Here is an 18697-nt window from a genome sequence, read left to right as displayed (position 1 = left end):
TTCTGTGTTGGAAATGTTGATTTGTCTGGCAAAATGACGTGGAAATGCTTCGTACATAGATCGAGTGGACTTTGCCAATATGCTTTGCACCAATAGCCCGAATAAGCAGTTGTGCTTAGGTGAGGGGGGTGAGGCCAATCACTGGTCATGTACTGAGTAGGACCGAGTATTTGATCTTGAATAAATTATCATATATCGAGTTGACTTGTTTGTGCAATTTGATAAATTGCTTGGTATCTCGAATTAAATCGTTTGTGTAATTATTGGATCCCTGTGAATTTATTCTTTATCCGAGCTTTGTTATTCCTGTCGTATTGTATACTTCTCGAATTAATTTATTTTTCAGGTGTGGAGCAAATTTAGTGACGATTGGAGTTGAAGAATTTAAAGGATTATTGAGTTAGAGATTTTTGGGCTCACAACTATATATTGTTTTTAGAGATTTGTGTAAGATATATTTTGGATACATTTGTGTAATTATTTTGGAGATAAATTTGTATTTTTTTTTAGGTTATTAATTAGTTAAAGGTTTAAATTTGAGGTTGAGTTGATTTATTAACAACCCGAAAGTTACTTTTAAATCTCTTTGCAAACAGTGTTATTTTAATCACCTTCAATTTGTACTTCTCTTGATGATTTTGATAATTTGACAAATTCTGTGGAATTATTTGTTGTTGATTCATTTGATTACTCTAGTCATTTGATGAATTCTGTGTACTTATTCTGTGTTGGAAATGTTGATTTGTCTGACTAAATGACATGGAAATGCTCTGTACATGGATCGAGTGGACTTTGCCAATATACTCTGTACCAATAGCCCGGATAAGCGATTATGCTTGGGTGAGGGGGGTAAGGCCGATCACTGGACATGTACTGAGTAGGACTGGGTATTTGGTCCTAGATAAATTATCATATGATGAGTTGACTTATTTGTGCAATTTGGTAGATTGCTTGGTATCTCGAATTGAATCATTTGTGTAATTATTGGATCCCTGTAATTTATTCTTTGTCTAAGCTTTGTATTCCTTGTGTATTTTATACTTCCTGAATTAATTTATTTTCCAGGTTTGGAGCAAATTTAGTGGCAGTTGGAGTTGAAGAATTTAAAGGATTATTGAGTTAGAGATTTTTGAGCTCATCACTATATATTGTTGTTAGGGATTTGTATAAGTTATATTTTGGAAACATTTGTGTAATTATTTTGGAGACAATTTTGTTTTTTTTTAGGTTATTAATTAGTTAGAGGTTTAAATTTGAGGCTCGGTTGATTTATTAACGACCCGAAAGTTGGGGCGTTACAGGTCTCGAGGAACTTTTTCTTTACCCTTGAGATCGATTTTAAAATGTTTGAAAATTTTGGTAAAAATCATCCCATAAGGAAAGGCTTGGTTGTTTTGTTTATGTACATTGATAATACAATGACACACCAAAAACCCAAAATCTATGAGGAAACCAGTGGATAAGGCCTAGATAAGATATGTGTAACCACAAGTAACAGCATCAAAACGACATGACTGAGGAATGATATTGTGGGTGATAATATGATGCAAGAGTCTCATTTTAAGGGAGAGATCTTTTCCAAAGACAGTAATATGATGATCTAGGTCAAGGTTGTTTGTTAGAAATTGTAGACCATGAGATGAGAATAGGTTAGTGGTTTAATGGCAACAGATGGAGTGACCCTATGACCATCATTAGTGGTTTTTAAAATGGAGTTGATCACAAAGGGTTTCAAAGTGAAAGGGACACCCTTTACAAAATAGTCTAATTCATGAGGAGAAGATTCCTCATTATACGAGAGATTGGCACAGAACTCTTTAGTGAGGATGGGATAAACATCACAATCAAGTTTTAAAAGAGATGACCATTTTTTATTATAAAACCATGTTTTGATAGGAATGGAATTTTTTCAAAGAAGGTGATGCCAATAGTGCGACTAGAGAGTACCTTACTCAGATTAAAGCCTTTATTGAAGACAGATTTGCAGTTATTGTTCTTGAATCAAAGCATAGGAGGAGAAGCTGTGACGGTGGTGGAAGAGGTGGAGGTGCAAGGTCATTTCCTAGTTAGAACAGAAGGAGAGGCTTGAGGATCCATGAAGAAAAGAGGTTGCGAAAGAAACGCATGAAGATTGGAATGGGAATTGATGATGGGAGTCGCCGGAATAGGAAAAAGGCTAGGGCTAGGATTTTGAGTGGTGTCTCAAAAAAAGAAGGAAGGGTTACTGGGTATATATACCCTTGAGAAGGTGTTGACCCTTGTGACGAGAAGGGTCGACCCTTAGAAGCTGAGAAGATCGCGCGACAAAGCCTTAGCCAAATGGAGGTGTCGACCCTTGCAATAAAAGCGGGTCAACACGACACCATCTGGTGTCGACACCTTCGAAGAGAGTTGTCGACCCTAAAAAGTAGTGAACCAAAAAAAAATTGGTGTCGATACCAGCGAAGAAGGGTGTCGACCCTTAACAACAAAAAGCACGAAGCAAGTTCACAAGGTGTCGACCCTATAAAGCAAGGGGTCAACCCCTAAGGGTCCTGAAAAACAAAATCTAGTGTTTTTCAAAGCAAATTTCACATTGAAGCATAAGAACACAAATTTTAACATCACATAGGAATATTTAACATGCCAAGCTCAGTTCGAATAAAGTAGAATTGTTCCTCATTGAGAGGCTTGGTAAAAATATTAGCTAACTATTGGCTTGTAGGCATGAATTCGAGTTCGATATCACCTTTAAGTACATGATCTCGTAGAAAGTGATGCCTTATTTCACTGTGTTTAGTGCGTAAGTGTTGTATTAGATTTTTTGAGAGATTAATGGCACTAGTGTTATCGCATTTAATAGGAATGTGCTCAAAGTGAAGTCCAAAATCAAGAAGTTGTTGTTTCATCCAAAGCATTTGAGCACAACTGGAGGCAGCAATGTATTTTGCTTTAGCAGTTAATAAAGCAACAAAATTTTGTTTTTTGCAAAACCATTAAGTGACTGAATGTCCAAGAAAATGACAAGTGTCACTAGTGCTTTTTCGGTCAAGTCTACATCCCACAAAGTCAGCATCCAAGTAGCCATAAAGGTCCAAAGCATTTGTTTTAGGGTACCAAAGACCCAAAAGTGAAGTACCAACAAGATATCTAAAAATGCATTTTACTGCAGTGACATGTGATTCTTATGGAGCAGATTGAAAACGTGAACACATACAAACACTAAACATGATATCATGTCTACTAGCTGTTAGATAGAGTAAGGAACCAATCATACCTCGATATTTCTTTTTGTCTACAGGTTTACCTTGCTCATCTTTGTCAATTTTAATCGATGTGCTCATGGGAGTTGCTGCAGGTTTGGATAAGTCCATTTCAAACCTTTTGAGGAGATCTTAGATGTATTTGGCTTGAGATAGATGAATTCCATCTTGGGTTTGTTTTATTTGTAATTCGAGAAAGTATGTCAACTCTCCCATCATACTCATTTCAAATTCGCCCTGCACATCATTAACAAATTCATTGCACAAAGATTCATTAGTAACACCGAATATGATATCATCAACATAAATTTGAACAATAAGCATATCATCATTTTTGGTTTTTATAAAAAGAGTGGTATCAATTTTCTCGCGAGAAAAACCTTTTTCAATAAGAAAGTTGCTTAAGCGTTCATACCAAGCTCTAAGGGCTTGTTTCAAATCATACAAAGCTTTTAACAGTTTAAAAATGTGGTTTGGGTGTTTGTGATTTTCAAAACCGAGAGGTTGTTCAACATACACTTCCTCCAAAATGAAACCATTTAAAAAAGAACTTTTCACATCCATTTGGTAAAGTTTAAAATATTTAAAACGTGCAAATGTAAGCAACATGCAAATGGCTTCAAGACGAGCAACGAGTGCAAAAGTTCATCAAAATCAATGCCCTCTTCTTGGTTATAACCTTGGACTACAAGTCTAACTTTGTTTCAAATAACAGCACCGGATTCATCCATTTTGTTTCGAAAATCCCATTTTGTTCTAATAACGAAATAATCCTTAGGATGAGGAGTCAAAAACCAAACTTCATTTATTTTAAACTAATTTAACTCTTCTTGCATAGCAAAAATCCAGTTTTCATCATGTTCAGCCTCAATAAAAGTTTTTGGCTCAATTTGAGAAACAAAAGCTAAATTGCCACAAAAATTATGAATAAAAGAACGAGTTCTTACACCTTGTGTGGCATCTCCTATAATGGGATCTTTGGGACGTCCATGAGCATACTTCCATTCTTTGGGTAGATCATTATCCTTCGCTGGATGAGCATACTCTTTTTGGAGATCTTCCATAGAGACTTCAACATTTGGTTTTAAAGAATGAAGTTTATTATTTTCTGATAAGTAAATGCCTTCTTGGATTAGAATCTGCAACATCATCACTAACAATATTCTTGGAAGTATAGGATTTAGATTCATCAAAAACAACATGTACAGATTCTTCAACGAGTAAAGTTCTTTTATTAAAGACACGATAAGCTTTACTAGAATTTGCATAGCCAAGAAACACAGCTTCATTAGATTTAGCATCAAACTTCCCAAAATTATCTTTATTGTTATTGAGTACAAAACATTTATAACCAAATGTACACAAATAACCAATGTTGGGTTTTCTACCTTTCCATAATTCATATGGTGTTTTCTTAAGTAGGGTTTAATCATGTCACAATTAATACCATAATAAGCTGCATTAACGGCTTCCGTCCAAAAATATCTTGACAAATTATTTTCACAAAGCATAGTACGAACTATTTTCTCAAAAACTCTATTTTTTCTTTCTACCACACCATTTTGTTGAGGAGTTCGAGGAGCAGAAAAATTATGATCAATGCCATGCTCATTACAAAATAGAATAAACTCATCATTATCAAATTATTTACCATGATCACTTCTAATACCACAAATAGCAAGACTAATCACATTTTGAATACGTGTACAAAGAGCTGAAAAAGCAGAGAAAGTATCACTTTTGTGTGCCATGAAAATCACCCAAGTAAATCTAGTATAATCATCCACACAAACAAGACAATAAGATTTACCACCAAGACTTAAAGTTCTAGACGGTCTAAACAAGTCAATATGCAACAATTGAAGAGGTCTAAATGTGGAAATAATATTTGTGGACTTGAAATAAACTCTTGTTTGTTTACCTTGTTGACAAGCATCACAAAGTCTATCTTTTTCAAAATCAATTTTTGGTAAACCAATAACTAAATCAAATTTCAAAAGTTTTGAATGAACATGTCCTAGCCTTCTATGCCATAACCAACCAGATTCATTAATATCAGATAAACACTTAACATCATAATTAGGAGATAAACTATGCAAATCAAATACATACACATTTTTATGCCTATGACCAACAAAAAGCACTTTGTCATCAATGGAATTTTTAATGGTGCAGTGAGATTTTTCAAAAGTGACATGATTACCTTTATCGCACATTTGGCTAATACTAAGCAAGTTATGTTTTAATCCTTCAACAAGAAACATAATTTTGATAATGGGTAAAGAAGTTTTACCAATACTACATACACCGATTAGCTTTCCTTTACTATTGTCTCCGAAGGTTATGTGACATCCTTCTTTGGATTTAAGGGTTGAGAACATTGCTTTATCGCCGGTCATGTGCCTTGAGCACGCACTGTCGAGGTACCACCGGTTGTTGCTGGATTTTGACCTAAAGCGCACCTGCAAACATTAGGTTTTTGTTGGCCTTTTGGTACCCATTGTTTCTTGAGTCCATGAGAGTTAAGATTTAAAGTGTTTTTGGGAATCCACTCATTTTGCATTCTAACAAATGAGTTTCTCTTAATAGGACATGAAGGAGAGATGTGACGTTTTCTTCCACAACAATGACATGTGAGATGAGAATGATTAGATGATGCAAGAACAAAGATCTTTTTGGAATTTTTTGCTTTTGAAAAAGGTTTATATCCAATCCCCATTCTTCCAAAGGTTTGAGTTTGACTTTTGAGAATTTTATCTAAGATATCTCTACCTTGAGTAAATTTTGAAAGAACATTTTTTAAATCTTCTATGTTATCATTTAGAACAATTTTTTCCTTTTTCAAAATTTCATTTTCTTTTTGCAAAAATCATCTACTTTCTTTTCAAAAATGAAAAATTCTTTTTCAGATGAAAATTCTTTTTCCTTTTCCATTATCAAGACTTTATTTTCTAAAGTATTGATCTCAGAAGTCAAGGATTCCTTTTCTTGTAATAAACTCAAAATCATTTTCTTTTGACAACTACTTTTCACACTCAACTTTTTAAATTTAGCATGCAATTCATCAAAAGTAGTTTGTAATTCATCAAAAGTAAAGGAGTCATCATTTACCTCATTTTCATCTTCAAGTGCCATCAAGTATAGATTAGCAACTTCATTTTTGCAAATTTCAATTTATGAGTCGCTGTCATCACTATCTTCTCCCCATGCTGCGATCATGGCTTTTTTCTTGTCCTTCTTGAATTGTTTCTTGAGCTCCAGACATTCCGATTTGTAGTGTCCCGGTTTGTTGAGATCATAGCAAGTAACTTTAGATTTTTTATGATTTTCACCTTTTTGAAAATCTTTGTTGAAGTCTTTTCTAAAAAACTTCCTTACACCTTGTTTCTTCTTCACAAACCTTTTGAACCTCTTGATAATGAATGTCATTTATTCATCTTCCTCTGAAGCATCTTGTTCTTCCTCTTGAAATTTTGAGGTAGACTTGAAGGCTATCCCTTTCTTCTTATTCTTGTCTTCTTCTTCTTTTCGTTCTTGCATAATGAGCTCATGGATTAGGAGAGATCTCATTAACTCATCATGGCTTAATATTGATAAGTCCCTTGCTTCTATCACTGCGATAACTTTGTTCTCCCAGCTCTTTGGCAATGATCTGAGGATTTTTCTGACAACTTCTGCATTAGTATAAGTCTTCCCAAGAGATTTTAGATTGTTTATAACATCTGTAAAGCAGGTGAACATTTGGGATATGTTTTCATCAAATTTCATCTTGAAGAACTCATAGTTGTGAACAAGCAAACTAACTCTAGACTCTTTGACTTGAGTAGTTCTCTCATGAGTTACAATAAGTTTATCTCAAATTTCTTTCCGTTGTACAAGTGCATATTCTGTTGAACTTAGTAACATCAAGTGCACAATACAACATATTAACAGTTTTGGCATTGGCTTGAATATCTTTATAATCAGCACTAGTCCATTCACTCTCAAATTTGGGAACTATTAGACCATCTATGGTTTTTGTGGGGTCTTTGGGACCATCACAAATGGTTTTCCAAACCTTATAGTCAATAGATTGGTTATGCATAATCATACGGGTTTTTCAATAGTTGAAATTTGTGCCATTGAAGAAGTGTGGTCTGTTTGAGACTTGACCTTCAGAAAAAGAGGAGCTAGGGGTTGCCATGGATCACTCTAAGATGGTTAAGTCACAATACTAGAGACAAGGCTCTGATACCAATTGTTACCCAGGAAGGCAAACCAAGAAGGGAGGTGAATTGGGTAATTAAAAAATATGAATAGAAAATTGATTGTAATTAATCAAGTAAGTAAATGTAGCAGTCAATCAATTAATACACAGAAAATAAAGGGGAAGGAAAAAAGAGCTTAAACACAAGGATTTATAGTGGTTCAACTCACTGGCCTACGTCCACTCCTCAAGATACCTCCTTGAGAATTTCTTCACTATGAATCAAATCAATACACCACCAGGCTTCACCTATCTTATGGATTTTTACAAAGGACTTACTTCTATCTGTTAAGAACCTCTCAACTAAATGCCTCACTTTTCAAGTGTGTCACTCAAAAAATAAGAAATAAGAATAAGAGGTACAACTGTCCTTTTTTATAAATTTTCTCTCTCAAAAGATGGATATGAAAATGTAAGCACACATGGAATTTAAGACTCACTCAGATATGAAAATGGAAGTATAATGAAGTATAATAAAAGCTCTTGAGTGCTTTGAGGTTCTTGTGTTGAAGAGTTGTATCTTTCGAGCATGGAGAGCGTCATATTTATAGCATTAATGGCTTCTAGCTGTTGGAGAGAAGCAAAGATGAATCTTCTAGCCGTTGGAGCATCTAGCTGTATTAATCAGAGCATGGGTGTATACAGACTATAATCAAGTCTTTGGGAGAGGAACTTCATTAAATGCACAAACTTTTTATTAAATGCTCAACCTCATAAGTCAACTCTTAGTAGAAAATATAATGTCAGAAAATCTACTCAAGGATCAAAAATGATGACTTATTTTGCACACAGATTAGAAAAAATGACTAAGAAATAAGTTGTGTCAGTCTAGATATGATTGGGCGGCTGGGTTTTCTTAAACCCAAATTTACGGGTGTCGACCCTTGCAGATTTGGTGTCAACCCTTTGCTCTCTTTTCTTCTCTGAGTTAATTTCCAAGTGTTCTTAGTGTCAAACCTTTCGTAACTAGGTCGACCCTTTTTGTTTGCTAGAAATCTGAACTTTGTTTACTAAGTTTTAGTGTTGACCCTTTCATTTTTGGCGTCGACCTTGTGTTCTGAAATTTAGCATCGACCCTTTCATTCTTGGTGTCAACCCTTACTGCTAGATTGTGTTCTGAAATTTAGTGGCAACCCTTACTGTCTTGGTGTCAACCCTTGCAGCTGAAACACTTAGGCATTGTGAACTTCATTCTGGTGTCAACCCTTGTTATTTTGGTTTCAACCCTTGGACTTGTTTTAAGCATAAATAGTGTTTTGCATACATGCACTAATTTCATGTTTTGAGGAGCTAAAAACCATTGAAAAAACAATACTAGAGAAGTACATATCTTTTAGAAATATTGAAGCACAATTGTATAATATTATTTTGAAAACTTTGAATAATAAAATTAGTTCAAAATATTTGTCAATAATCAAAATTAATAAGAATTTAAATTCGAATAACCTTGGGGCTAACACTTTCATTTTTTTATTCCTAATAAATAATCTACATAGATAATGTATTTATCCTTTATTTTTCAACCAAAAAAAAAACCCAACTAGTCGCGGCCCAAGCCCAGGCCCTGGGCCCGGCCCTGAGCCCTATTATGAGTGGGTTTGGGCTTGGGACTAGGCCCCACTTTTAAGCCCATGGGCCGGCCCGGCCCGGCCCGTTAAAAAAAAAGAGCCCGCGAGGCCCGCTTGGGCCGGGCCCGGATTGTTTGGGCCGAGCCATTATTACATCCCTATCTATGCTGGTAATTTGTTTCTTCTTGTTGATTAGGGTTTAGATTGGTTCCCTTTAGGAGTACTTATAATTCAAATTATTTAGTTTATTTGTTTAAAACAAGTTGACTAAATTTATTTAGCTACGATTTTAAATTATAATTTATTTGATATTTTTATAGCTTATTTGGCTAAAAAGTAGAGGTTTAGTGCACGAGTTTAAATTACAATTTGATATTTTTATAGTTTATTTGGCTAAAAAATAGAGGGTTTTCTTTTTTCCTTTTATTTCCTCATACCTACATGTTCTATCACTACAAAAAAAGTCACTTTTAGCTACTAAAATATTGGTCGCCAATTGTCCGTTTTTGGTCGCCAAAGCCATTCTGCGACAAAAAAATTTGGTCGCTACATTTGTCGCCAAAAACCTGTCGGGAAAGGTTTTGCCGACTAAAAAACCTTTGGTTGGCAAAAAACAAGTCTTTAGCGACCAAAATTTTGGTCGCCAATAGTCAATTATATTTCTTTAAAATCATACATTCACCGACCAGTGTTTTAGTCGCCAATAGTCAAGGAATCGCCGACCAAAATCTTTAGTCGCCAAAAGCTACCAAACGGCGACCAACATTTTTAGTCGCTAAAAGCTTCATCCGTAAAAAAAAATAATTCATTGTTAAGCTTTGCATCCACTCTTATAAAAACTCGAACCACTGACATCCCACAGCATAAGCCTTATGCACCACACACTTCCCACTACACCATCGTAACACCACATGATTATATATGTAATATATATTATTTATATATATGTAATATACATAATTATTTTTATTGATATAATTTATGTAAAAATAAATTATTCAGTAGCAAAATAAAAATAAAAATTTAATTTTTAGCGACCAAAATATTTTTGGTCGGCGAAGAGACTTTCGAGCTTAAAAAGACCACTTTTCGCTACTAAACATATTTTTAGTCACCAATTGTAGACTTTTTGGCTACTAAATTTTTTTTAGTCGCAAAAAAACTTACATTTGGCTACTAAAAAATGTTTTAGTCGGTAAAACCCACATAATTGGCGACCAAACTTAGAATTAGTCGGCAATTGTAGACTTTTTGACTACTAAAATTTTTTTAGTCGGCAAAAACTGTACTTTTGGCTACTAAAAATGTTTTAGTCAGTAAAACCCACATAATTGGCGACCAAAATTATAATTAGTCGGCAATTGTTGACTTTTTGGCTACTAAATTTTTTTTAGTCTGCAAAAACTATACTTTTGGCTACTAAAAATGTTTTAGTTGGTAAAAGCCATATAATTGGCGACCAAACTTATTTTTAGTCACCAATTATGGACTTTTGGCTACTAAATTTGTTTAGTCACCAAAAAGCTTCACAATTGGCTACTAATTCTTTTTTAGTCGCTGAAAGCATACTTTCAGTGACCAAATTCTTTTTAGTCGGAAAATTTGGTCGCCGAATGTGTTTTTTCTTGTAGTGTATAGTCCTGCAGTCCAGAAATTGATTTAAATGGAGAAAGGAATTTGTTGTTCTCACATGTACAATTTTAATTTGATAAGCTTAGCAACTAATTTCATCATTATGATTTTATAGATTAAAAAAAAGAACAATAATCATAAAAAGCACTACAAAAATTCCTAAAATTAAGAGGCTTTTTTTGTTCATTTTTTATTATTAGTACTTGTATATACAATGCATACAAAATTATTTATTATTTTATACAAGTCGAGTTCGAATTTATTTGCAAATTTAAGCCAACTCAACCAATCTATTCTCTATTAATAATAGTTGACTAGAATTTTAATGGCCAACCAATGGAATGAAAGGTGGAGGCAACATCAAATTAGAGGAAAGAGATGTTGCATGTGGGGATAGATATCGATTTAGGGGAAATGTAAGGAAGAGAAGTTAAAAGTAGAGGTAATCGTGTAGCAAAGGTGCTTTAAATAAAAGCCGATGTGGTCAAAAGAGAAAGGATGAAAATCGGAGAGATGATGGTTGGTGAAGGGCTAAGACTTGAGAAGGGTTATCGAGGGAAATAGTATCATACTTCTCTTAGAAAAGGGTAGTTGACAAATCTACAAATCAATGTATAAGATAATCATATGTAGAATCATTTGATAAGGCGGATCAGTTACAAATTTAACAACAATGACTCATTTTAAATCACAAAATTATGCACGGTTCATATGCTAATTTGTAAAGAGTTCAAACCCATATCTTAGATTTCCAAGAAATAGGGAAAGACAACCTTGCATTTGCAAAACTTGTAGTTTAACACCATCATATTTAAACTTGTTAACTTACTAAATTTGTAGGCAAAGAAAAGATCATATACTTTTGAATCTTGGATGCCAGGTTGTATACTCACTTTTTCTTTATGAATTTATTACATGCATTGTGTATTTTGTATCTTATAAAGAAATATTCATCTATACTATTACATAATGTGTACACGTAGTTTGGTGTGAACGTAAATTTTGTTATGGTTTTTTTATTTCACAAAATTACTCCCAAAAAAACTGACATTTCAGAAGTTTGTAACTGTCGTTCATTTTTGCACATGATTTGGTAATCTCTCTTGTGGCAACCTAGTTAGGATGAATCGGATTGTTACAATGCAATTATTGCATTTCCTTTTTCTCTACTGAAGTCATTCCTCTTGATTTCATTAATAAAGGTCTCTCTTTTTTATGATATAAAAAATAAATAAATAAACGTGTGCACAACCACTAGTATTTATGTAATTATTCCCAAAACAAGCCTACATTTTAGGCGATTGTAATCGTTATATATTTTGCACATGCATCACATGCGTGCACAACCATTAATACGTATATATGTTACAGAAAAATTTAATGAATGTAATTGATAATTCCTAGATAGCCATTCTAGATTTAAGCAGAGAAAATTGTTTTTCATATTATCGTGACACAAGATTAGAGGTGAAAAAAATCAAAATTTCAAATGAGTGCAATTTTAGTAATATTGACTTAAATTCAAAAAATAATAGAGTAAATTGTTGAAAAGTTTAAGATAAGGAAGTTATAAGACATTAGATCTAGTGGATATTTTTTGTAGGTGATAGATCTACCATTTGTGAAATAGTTTGGTAAAAAATCATTTTATTTATTTTGAAAAACATTTTATTTTTAATTTTATCTCTTAATTTATCTGTTGACTTTTTTTTACTATTTGTTCTAATTTATATTTATCTATTCAAATTATTTTCTATCTGTTCAAATCATTTCCTATCTATTCAAATTTTTTTCCTTATCTATTCAAAATTTTTCCTATCTGTTCAATTTTTTTTATCTGTTCAAATATCTGTTCAAATTTTATTATCTGTTCATTTTTTTCCTATCTGTTGAAATTATTTTAATGTATATGTTTAAATTTTTTTACTTATGCACATTAGAGAAAGGAAAGATTGAAGATTATCTATTCAATCAAACTATTTGTTCAATTTTTATTTTTATTTTTTCTATCTATTGAAATACTAAGCCAAACTAAAACATATATGCTAAAATATAGAGCCAAACAAACCTCTATCTGTTGCAATACTAAACCAAACCAAACCAAACTTGTCTGTTCATCATCAACAACAACACATTTGAAATGAATCAAACATGTAACACTTGAGCCCTTTAAAGCTTTTGGTAAATGTATTTGAACCCTTTATTTTATTTTGGGAATCTTTGGTGTTGTTGTACCTCAGTTTTAGAGGTGTACAAATTGATTTAAACTTGTTGGGATTGCTCATTCACGCTCGTTCGCGTTGAAAAGTTGTTTGGAAACTTAAAAATCATGTTCTGGGGTCGACACCAATCTTGGAGATGTCGACACCTTCTCTTTTGTTTGCCATAAGGGTCGACACCAAAGCTAGGAAGAGTCGACCCTTGTTCTGAATTTGTTCACTGCATTTTGGTGTTGACACCAGCCTTGGTGGTGTCGACACCTTCTCTTTTTGGTTGGCTGCAAGGGTCGACACCAATCTATGGAAGGGTCGACCTTTGTTCTGAAATTGCCCACTGCATTATGGTGTCGACACCAACCTAGGGAAGGGTTGACACCTGCAGTGCAGTCACACTTAGTGTTCCAGATTTCTTCTTAGGTGTCGACACCTGTGTTGCGAAGGGTCGACACCTGCGACTTTTTCCCATATTTTTTCTCACGATTTGGACCTACTTTTGGGGATATTTTGACTAAATATTTTGAGTTAACTTTGGGGCTTATATCTATTTTTGACCTAGTACTATATAAAGACCCTCACTTGACCTTTTCTCTCACTTTTTCTTCCCTTTCCTCTCTCCAAACCGTGAAACACCTTCTCTCTCTCTCAAAAGGCACTTTTTACTCAAAGATCCTTAGATCTACTTGTTTGAAGACCTCTACTCACCTTACCCCTTTGAGATAAAGTGTAGAGCTTGTCGAGGGCTTCATTTTGATCGGAGCAAAGCTTGGTTTCTCTTTCGTCGACTTTTGGGTTTTTCTTCCTTCTTCCCCTTCTAAGTTTGAGGTAGGGATATCCTACTCCTCCTTATGAGCTTTGTCTTTAAATTTTAGCATTTTGATATGTTGGGGGTTGTTGGGTAATTTTGAGAAAGTTTGGGTCTTTGTGTAATTTTACAAAAGATGGAGTTTTGTTTATAATTAAACCTATATGCATGTTTGGCATAGAGAAATGAGATAGATGATGAACTATGGATGAAAATGGAACCTTGGGGTTGTTGTGTCAATTATGGGAAAATGCCCTAGTTAGTTGGATAAATTAATTTGCATAATTAATTTGAGAAATGAGGGATTGAATTGAGAATATTCAAATTGATAGATTATGGGATTAAAGGGTGTAGTTGGATTCATTTAATCGCTCACCTAGGTTGAATGTTGATAATATATCCATTTAGTGCATTTATTTTCTGTTTAGAAATAACTACTTTAGGCTATCGGTGGAGGATAATCTTGATTGTTGTAGACAATGCGTGATGATTAGGTAAACTAAAACTAATCAATTGAGTAAGCCATTGAATATGGTGGTTGGTACAATACAGCACTAAAATGTGTATTGATTGATTGAATTTGTATATGATAATTGTTTCTATACATTGTATCGTGTGGGAGGAGATGTGGGATGTACTCCACGGTTTATTGGAAGATGGGGGATGGACCTCTAAACCGAATTGTGTGTGACATTGATACAGCACTACAATGTGTATCAAGTGTTGATTATGGAAGTGTTTAAATTGATTTGATATAGCACTAAAATGTATATCTTTATCAATTGTGGAGTATAGAAGTGTTTCTATGTTATGTTGATACAGCACCAAAATGTGTATCGTTCGTATAGTATGGAAGTGGTTTATGTGTTATTGATACAACATCAAAATGTGTATCCATCATGAATTTTGAAAGTGTTTCAAAGATGAGTCTTATTCTCATTAAGTTATTTGGCTAAGTTTTGAGCATTGTTTTCAAACTCAAGGTTGAAAAAGAAATGAGAAATGAAATGTAACATGGACTTAAATGTCATGAAACTGGAATGTGATATAAGTGAGTGTATCGGTGTTGACCATCTATCAACTGCTAATCTTTAGTCATTGTTCATAGCTGGTTTAGTGTATTTCTGCTGGGCTGTGGCTCACCCTATATGGGACATCATTTTCAGGTACAGGTAGCATGCCACCTCCAAGGACATAGCTTGGGAGGCCAGAGGCAGGTAGACCTCTTGATTGTTTTGGTTTTCTTTTGTTGTATTACATGTAAATTTCAAGCCATGGGCTTAATATGTATTGAGTTAGTACTCTTCTTTTTTGTAACCAAGTGTTAGCTTGGAAAGCTGTAAGCCCGTAGGGCATTTGCTTTTTATTGATAAAATGTAATATTTTTGTAAGAACTACTCTGATGAATAAAAGGATGTTTATTTCTCTTATGTTATCGCATGTCGAGAATGATGGGTTTTATGTATTATTTTGAGGACGTTACAAAACAACAACAATAAAAATACAACATAAATCCATGATATTTGCCATGGTACTTCGAGTGCTCAGATTTAAGATCCACATCACTTGTTTATTTATTTTGCAAGTCGTTGCCACTAATCAAGCAACTCCATTGCAGTAGATCAGTGCGTTTGGGAAAAAAATACAAGAAATAAACAAAGGATAGGGATAGAAAAATAAGTGTGTGAGAGTGGAAAAAAAGAAAAATGAGAGGGGGAAGAGGTTAATTTTCTTTATTTTTTTAGATTTTTAAATTTTTTCCAATAAGGGTAATATAGTAAATTTATCAATTAATTAACAGTGTCAACTGACCGGGGAGGTCAGTGATATTTTATAGAATAGAAAAGATAGCAATGTGATTTATCAAAATAGATGGGATGTCAGTGTAATTAACCCATAATAATAAGTACTTTCGCTTTGATCCGAATAAAATAAAATAACATAGGAAGGGTGTTTCTGGGGAAGGTTCAATATTAAAAGCACGTGCTTTCCAACGGTAATTGACAAATAAAAGACTTATTCCGGGGGCGGTAGCTGGTGGTGGAGTAATTATCTGCTGTTACAGGCACTTGAAGAGGCCGTTTGGCCATCCACCGCACAGGTGTCCACCACTCAAGATCACAGCCGTCACGTCAATGCCTCAAGTGATTAAAATAATTAAAGGCAGTAAAAAAAAAGTTAATAAGTCCAAAATATATATGGAAAAATTCAAAAATTTATTTTTATTCTCATCAATTTTTAAAAAACTCAAAAAATTATTTTAAAAAAATCATTTCTCAAATTTTAAATCTTAACGGCGACTCTCTAATAAAATGTTCAAAATTAACCGTTTCTCAAAATTGAGAAGTTAAGTCATTAAATCAAATTATTCAAACTCGACTCGTGTTCAATTTGTTAAAAATTAATTCGTGATCAATTTATTAGATAAATAAGTCAAATTTAAATACAATTTCAAGCTTATTAATTGTTGAAGTCAAACTTGAATAATCTACTATGTACTATAAAAAAAATTAAGTTACTCGAACTTAATTTCTGTTTAACTAGTAAAAAATTCTTTCGAGATTCGCTCGTTATATAAACAAATTAAATTTAAACATAATTTTAATCTCATTATATAATAAAATTAAATTTCAACTTATTATTTAGCTCAATTCAATTCAATCTCAAGAAAGAAAATATCACTATTTTATCAGCAGCAATAATAATAAAATAAGGTCGAGCTCATGATTCTAGTAAGGATATCCCCTTAGATAACAACGGTACATATCACGGTCAAAACAAAACATTCAAAAATGGGAACCTTAAAATCGTCAAAATCAAGCATATTACATAAATAAAATTGAACCAAAAGAGGAAGAATTTATTGTGTAAAAACAAGACTTTAAAAATAAGTTAAAAAGTAAAAGTATTTTAAATCTAATGAAAAGTGTTTTGATTTGAATAAAAAATGTCTCCAATTCTTTATTTATTTATTTATTTTTATTTTGGTCTTTGACCAATTTATAGAAGTTTAATAAGACATGCCCCTTAATTTTCTGATTTATTTTAATCTTAATTTTCTATTAACATTCTATTATGAAGTGACGAAAGAAAAATGACATGTAAATTGTACATACTAATTGCACGAACAAAATACTCAAACAAAAGCTAATTTATTTACCTATATGTTAAAAATATGTGTATATATATAAATGAGATTGGGGATGTTGCTGCACATTCCGCGCAACAGTAATTGTTATGTGGTGAAATGGGCCCATTTCAAGGCCCATTTCGATAATTCGAACTGTTCATATTTTAGAATATATCAGATAGAATATGCCTGTAAAAAATCAAGTTAATCAGATATCGTTTACCTATTCATGCACTCACATTTGTATTCATTTTAATATTTTAAATCAAAATTATTATTTATTTTTATAGATGCAAATGTGAGTGGATGAATGAGTAAACAATGTCTGATTAACTTGATAAGCATGTTTTACTTGATGTATTCTAAAATATGAACGATTTTGATCATCAAAATAGGCCTTGAAATGGGTCCATTTCGCTGCACAACAGTTGTTGTTGCGCGAACTGCGTAGTAACATCTCCAATTCCCATATATATATATATATATATATGTTGCTAATTTAATGATCAAAAAGTAAAATATATATGTATCTCTCATACATATTCATATGCTAACTATTGAATACTAACTCGCATGTAATAACGAGCCAGGGCTTTTAATTTAGGGATTATATAAGATTTTTTGTGATGTGTATGGAGAGGAATTTGATATCTATGATAGTTTATTTCTCTCTCATTTTGAAAGTTGTATGTAATTAATAATGGTTATTGGGTTGGGTTTTGTGGGACACATCTAGATATTGTAGACAAACATATTTCTCATAATATAAGGCAGATATATGGTATGTGATCATAAAAAGAACGGTAAATTACATTAACATCTCTTAAGATTTGAAAAAATACAATAAAGATTAGTGTAATTATGTTGAGAGAGAGAGAGAGAGGGACTTCGATGAGAATGCGGACAATTACCTCCATTATGAGAGAGGGAAGAAAAAATACCATGACACAAGTGACACAAATGAGATAGTGATGAAATCTCAATCTCAAAATTGATATATATATTGAAAAAAAAAAATTATCCATAAAAAATATATAATAGAATTTATATCCTTTACAAAAGAAAAACATAATTTTTGAGGAATTTAAAAAATGAGAAACTTTTAGTTATGTTTATAACAAGAAAACGACTTATATAAGAAATTTTGATCAAAAACCTCAAAAAAATCATAAAAAGACCAAAAAATAAATATAAGTAACACCAACCACAAACAATGTCCAAATAATCCAAACCAAATATGATTAAATTGGATTAATACAGTCAAAAAGTCAAAAATTATTATATACTATCACATTATTCTTTCTATATTTTTACATAATTTTTGTATAAAAAACTAAAAAAATAACTAAAATAATCACTTTCCAAACAAGTTAATAAGCCAGAATATTTGAGCTGACAATCTGCTCCAATGGATGGAGCGCTTATTGGCCACACTTGTAAGCAGTTTAGTTATTTTTTTATTTTGACCTTTCAAGTTTTTATTTATTTTTTATTTTTTTATACTTTGGTTCTTTATATTTTAATTTTTTCTCAATTTACTCCAGAAATTAATTTATATTTAAAATTAGATAAAAAATGACATATTGACAGTCTTGTAGTATAAAAATGTTTTATTATGTACAACTCACATATCTTACACAAATTCAAACTCTAATATAACAATATATTTTGTGTTATGTGATAATGAACATAATATTTTCTGTCTAATTTTAAATAAAAGTTAGCTTTAGAAATACACTAGGAAAAAACTTGAAACATGAAGGGGTCAAAGTGAAAAAAAACAAACAAACAAAAAAAAAAACAAACAAACAAACTAAAAGGGTCAAAATAAGAAAATGATCAAATATAAAAAAGGCAA

The sequence above is a fragment of the Camellia sinensis genome, chromosome 2 (assembly GCF_055761805.1).
Source record: "Camellia sinensis isolate YWXY chromosome 2, ASM5576180v1, whole genome shotgun sequence".
Classification (NCBI taxonomy): Eukaryota; Viridiplantae; Streptophyta; class Magnoliopsida; order Ericales; family Theaceae; genus Camellia; species Camellia sinensis.
Note: the sequence above shows the minus strand (reverse complement) of the source record.